Source organism: Apium graveolens, chromosome 4 (genome assembly GCF_009905375.1).
Source record: "Apium graveolens cultivar Ventura chromosome 4, ASM990537v1, whole genome shotgun sequence".
Taxonomy (NCBI): Eukaryota; Viridiplantae; Streptophyta; class Magnoliopsida; order Apiales; family Apiaceae; genus Apium; species Apium graveolens.
In genome coordinates, this window is record NC_133650.1 from 195,616,003 (window position 1) to 195,622,037 (window position 6,035).

Genomic DNA, 6,035 nt, shown 5'->3' on the forward strand with positions numbered 1-6,035 from the left:
AGGCAACCCAAGATATGAGACCATAAGACACCTTAGAATTTAGTACTTTATGCAAAAACCCAAAAAAATCAGAAAAAAGTTGGCAGAAAAAAAAAATTCCGGAGACCTTGCAGGCGCCCGCCTGCTAGGATCAGGCGGTCGCGCGCTAGCAGGCGCCCGCCTACTGGTGCCAGGCGACCGCCTGCGTCCCTGAATTTTAAAAAATTCGTTTTTAGCCTATATAAAATAACACACAAAAACATAAAACAAAAACCACGGCAGCATATCACCACTAACCCACGATTTTACCCCCCATACTGAGCCACAATCCCCACTCCTAATCAAATTCTAACCCTAATTTGCCCTATAAATACATACAACCTCTACATACACATCCCACACACTTTCAACTCTACGAAATCTCTCCTCCACACCAAACACAACTCTCTAACCCTTATTTTTAGTTCTAATGGCCCTAAAGAGATCACGAACTGTAGGGAGCAACAACACCATTCTGACTGCTGATTCTTCGAGGAACACTGCTGTGAGGCCCCGATTGTTAGATGGGGCTGCTGAAGAAGAGTACACCAAGCTTTTGACTAAGCCTATTATGAGGGAGAGGGGGTTCTTGCCTTCAGGGAGGGATGGTGATTTGCCACCGATGATTGCTGAGAAGGGATGAATTATATTATGTGAGTCACCTGAGGCGGTTCCGATGAGTATCATTCGCGAGTTCTATGCGAACGCCAAGGCCGACAAGAATGGATTTTCTGTTGTTCATGGGCTTACTTTTGATTATCAGCCCGAGGCGATTCACCGGGTAATTGGACAGAGACAAAGGAAACCACAGGAGGAGAATTGGAATGAAAAGTCCCCTGAGGACTTTGATATGGACTTGATTATTGCTACTCTCTGTCGGTCGTGCACAGTATGGAAGTTCAAAAGGGGAACCAACGAGTATCGTAATTTCCCTGCTATCGCGATGAACAGGTATGCTCGTGCTTGGAATGCATTTATGTGTGCTAATATTCTTCCTTCTGTGCATGCACATGAGGTTACAGTGGATAGGGCGAGGTTGTTATGGGGAATTCTGAATGAGGAATATTATGTGGACCTTGGTGAGTATATCAACCAAGGGATTTTGAAGTTTTTGAGGGGAAATCGCAGTACTCTATCCTGTATGCCTCTATTGTCATGAAGCTTTGCAAGTCATGTGGAGTCCAGTGGCCTTTTTATGAGCAGCTGCAGATGCCGGTCGCTCATATTGATTCATCGACATTCAATGCGATACAGGAGTGGACGGGTGGAGAGCCCGAGTCACATGGTTTGGGATATCACCTCCCAAGAGGAGTTCCAGCAGCTGGTGGTACCATGGCTAGGCCCAGTCAGGCTCGGGGAGAGGCAGTTCCTTCGAGAGCCTAGGGAGGAGATGGTTCGGGATTGGCTGATGTTCAGTACAGGAGGCTTTCCAGGAGGATGGATGTGATGTATGAGTCGAAGAGTCGGTTTGTGCAGGAGCTCACCCAAGCACTTGGGACTGCATTTAGAGGCCTTGGAGCTGACATCCAGTGGCTCGTTTATGGTGAGGATTCTATTTATCAACCTCCTGACACTCCACCCTCTGAGGGTGATGATGAGGATGATTCGTCTGAGTAGGTATACCATGTGTTCCTTTCTATTACCTTCACTGGGGAAAGCGAAGATTTTAAGTTTGGGGTGGTAGTTAAGGAACATATTTGTGTGTGTGTCATATAGTTGCATTTTCATGTTAGTTTATTTTCATGTTAGTTTAGTTCATATAGTTGCATATTTTTGCCATATAGTTTCTTTATATAATTTTTTTTATTTTATAGCTTTATTTATAATGTCATATAGCTCATGCATATACCATGATCCCTTTATATTGCTTTACTAATTAATATATGATATTGATGCGAGTGTAGTGATAGCGTTAGAGTGATGTTGAATCTTGTTAGTTTGGTATGCATGCTAGAAACAGTTGTAATTTCACTAAGTCTTAGAGTATGCTTAAGGACTAGACACTACGCCATAAGTTGGTTATTATAATGCCTAAATAGTGATACAATAAGCCCCAAAAGCGTTACAATAGGTTTATTGTAACACCAGGGGGTGTTACGTATACGAGCATTACAATAGACACCCTAATGTACCACTTCACTGATGTATTGTAACAGAGAAGAAAACGTTACAATAGGCAACACTGTAACACTAAAAGACCCAAATGTAACGCAAAATGAGTGATACAATACTTTGATCAAGATTATATAAATGAGGCCCACGACTAATGGGGGTATATTAATTTTATATATTATTATTATTTTTAAATCTTATTCTCAGTAGCCTAGCTTTCCATTTCATTGCAATTTTATGTATTGACAAGAAAAACAAGTAAAATTACTTGAACATAACTAAGAACAACCCAACAAGTAAAATTACATATTCAGATGTTTTACATAAGTGTTCTATGATTTAAAGAAAATAAGAAGAAAAAGAAAAGCCTTGCTACGAACATATTTTTTTGCTGTATTTGACTTTCTTTCCACGTATACAAATATCTTTTATCCAAGTTCTTTTTATGTTGCTTCTGTCCTGTTATTGTGCCATTCTTGACCTTGTCCCCGAATCTGCACATTGGAAGACGAACGGGAAAAAGGTAAACAAAAACAAGTAAAAGAAAGAATTAATATAATATTATGTGTCGGTTAGGCATTGTTGTAAGTTGTAACAAGTCTGTTGTGGGTCTAGGTTCATGTATAAAGAGTTCAAAATACATCCTTTTTTTCATATTGGTAGATATTTCAGTTGTAACAAACCAAATTTAATGAAAAAACTGATGGTTTGTAAACTTGTACCTGCAAGCCGAATTAGCACAAGGTTGACATGTTAATTCAATAATGTAAAGTATACATATGTGGGGTTGAAATCTCTTTATAAAACTTGACTCTGGTAATTATGGCCTAAAAGTAGATGGCTACATATAAGGAACTTACGTATAGGGAGAGTGTATAAGCCAATGTTTATAATTACCAATCTCGGCTTTGTTAATGCCGACGAGTATCATCATCATGCCATAGAACAGCCAACGACTTTATGTTGAACTATTTTAAAATCTGTAGGAAAAAGATTTACTTCTACAAGTTAAGCTTGAACTCTTCAGAACTAAGAAGTTGCCACTTAAAAGAATAAATTAGCGTAACCGCGTGAAACTTATATATCTAAAAGACCCATCAGATTAGTTAAATGTTCAATTTGGTTTTAGTAAAAAAGAGCTTATATTATCAAATACATCACTTTGATTTACAGAGATTACAAAAAATTATTCACAAAAATTTATGATGCACATACCTTTCTGGGCGTGGCTACCCTTTTAGGAGGAAATTTAAGGTGTTGATGAGGTGCCAGGTTAAAAAATGATACTTTACTGTCCAGTAAAAATAAAAAAGTCAGAAATAAAAAATCTTAGTGTTTGGTTTAGTAACCACAATCCAAGAACTTACAGAACACATTTATTACTATTGTCTAGTAGTTCATGAACAGATGAAGGAAATATAATTCTACATTCATTCCACTCGCACCAAAAAATCAATCCATTCATTCCACTACTACAATATTGCGACAAATAAAAGAATAAATTAAGGTATAATCAAACAAATTTATTAATTTTTTGCAAGAAAACACAGCAGACAAAAGTTAGACACTAACCTTACATATAGTCGATTGGCCAGGGAATTCTTTGGTTTACAGGCATTTAGTTAACGAATTTGTAGTATGAGATTATATGAGAGATAATGAATGATAAGGACTGATGTATAACAAATTATACATGATCCTATTTTGTATTTTCTCCTCCTGAGTAAAAAAAGTGAGGCAGTTCAGAACACCACAACAATTAGCCCAGAAGAATCAATCAGGTGTTATCCTTAAAATAATGCAACTTAAACAGTTAAAACACTGACAACAAAATTTGAAGTCTGACATTTTTTCTCATGCAATTTCTGTTATCGTCAAAATAGCATTTAGTTTTAAAAAAATTGCATTGTTATTATTAAACAATACATCACAAAACTTTTTATTTATATTATATTTAAAAGAACAAAACTGTATTAGACACCTCAACTCAAATAAAAAATATATCTATTTATAAATTAACAAGAAGCTAACTAATGTTATTAGAAACTAAATCCTGCTTTCAAAAATTAATGAAATCTGTAAATGACATATCAAAAACTCTTGAAATAAATGTTAAAAATTCACACATCTAATATGCATTTCAGATTTGAGTGAGCATTACTCACCAAAAATATAATAAACTAATAAAGAAAGAATAAACCATTGTCAGTGATATCTATGAAAACAAATATATTGTTAGTAATATAAGGTCATAAGCTTTCCATTAAAAACATAGAATGACTTTGGGTATACATCTCCCACATACATAGCTTGGGATTTTTAGCATACCACTCAAGAAATCATGTTAAGTTCTTCACATTATCCAACCTTGCCATGGTAAATAGTACAGGCTTATTTTTATTCTTTATTACACAACTAAAAATGGAAAATAATAATAACCGAGTTAGATGCTATATAATTTAGGCTAAAAGGTGTGCATTAGTGAGAAAAAGGAAAATTACAATGTTTGCTATGTAAAGGGTGTATGACTCTCATACTGTCCAACAGTATCCTTGCTACAATGTTTAAAATCAAAAAACAGAACTTATAGTTAAAGATGTATCTTGTCAATAAATTTATTTAGTAATAGCAAACAAATTGAGTTAAGTACTACCTTCCAGCTATAACCTAGAATGTACATGCTAATGATGAGATTAGTATGATTTATAGCAATAAGTTCAGCTGTGAATTGACCGGTGAAGTGATATTTTTTATTAAATTTCTCCCGATGGATGTCCAAACCAGAATATTTTATTTTCTCTAAAGCATGAACAATAGTATACGGCAACAAGTAACACTATTATAAAATTAAAGCTACAAAGAGATATCTAATTAAAAGGGCACAAATATTCATATCAAAATAAAAGATATAAATGCATATAAATGAAAACCAATCCAACTAGTGTTACGAAATGCCCAACAGTGGTTTATGAGATGCGCAAGCGCAGGTAGACAGATTTGTGGTAGTGGTGGTCGTTCGTTCTACCAAATTTTTTAAAAAAATAAGAAAAGCAAGCACATGACATAAAAATTCTATATTTTTTAAAAAATTGGGTGAAGTGTCAGGCATAGATTTATGTATCTATTCACACATATTCTCATTAATTCAAAGACAGAAGTGTTCAATTTAAATGAAGCTTACCTTTCCCGAGACAACAAAAATAGCTTGTACAGGCATCATCCCATGGAAAGGAAGCAAAGTAGCCCAATCCCAAAACTGTATACCTCGAGTTTTTGTCTTTTCATCAAATTTTCAATACCTGAAATCAATTGAGACGCCTAATCATTCAAAAAATCCTAGTTAGTAACCTAATTACTCAAACACCCTAATTAGTCAAATGTAAATAAATTACTAATCAAAACGGAGGGAAGAAAATGCTAAGAAATACAAAGCCCTAAATATAACCTCCAAATCAAATAAAAAATTAAAAATGAGAAGTCTAACAAGATTGAAGAATGAAAAGTTTGTAACTGTTTTTGTATTCAGTCAAGGAGAGAGAGAGAGGGTGTACACACCGAGAATAAGGAGGGTCGATCTTACTTTTGAGACGCTGTTTGAAGAAAGACGGAGCAAAGAGAGGGGATTGAGAGAGAGTATTCGAGAGCGGGTTGAGAGAGACTTTTCCGAAGTCTTTTCTCTGGGAAGGAATATAAGTGTCTTTTCATCTGTGGGGAAAATACCGCCCAAATATTTCACTTAGGGAATGGTGCATAATTTTTTATTTTAATTTTTTTATTTCAATTATTTAATTATTATTTATTATATAAAATAAATATATCTTTGTATTCATGTACAAGAAATTATAAAATTTGAATTATATTATATGTTACATTTTTTATTCACTAAAAGAACCACAAAATAATTT

At 34.9% G+C, this 6,035-nt stretch overlaps 1 long non-coding RNA gene across 4 annotated transcripts; it reads right to left on the minus strand.

Annotated features, from left to right (window-relative positions):
* Positions 1-2,409: 2,409 nt before the first annotated feature.
* On the minus strand, positions 2,410-5,823 carry LOC141720521 (uncharacterized). 4 transcript variants are annotated; one of them, XR_012574410.1, is made up of 6 exons: positions 5,686-5,823; positions 5,312-5,429; positions 3,703-3,849; positions 3,346-3,421; positions 2,991-3,110; positions 2,410-2,624 (listed from the first exon to the last, which is right to left on the minus strand). It is a non-coding gene; the product is annotated as an uncharacterized LOC141720521 (long non-coding RNA). The 4 variants fall into 4 exon arrangements; XR_012574408.1 differs by having other exon boundaries at positions 5,312-5,448; XR_012574409.1 differs by lacking the exon at positions 3,703-3,849.
* Between the last annotated feature and the right edge of the window lie 212 nt (positions 5,824-6,035).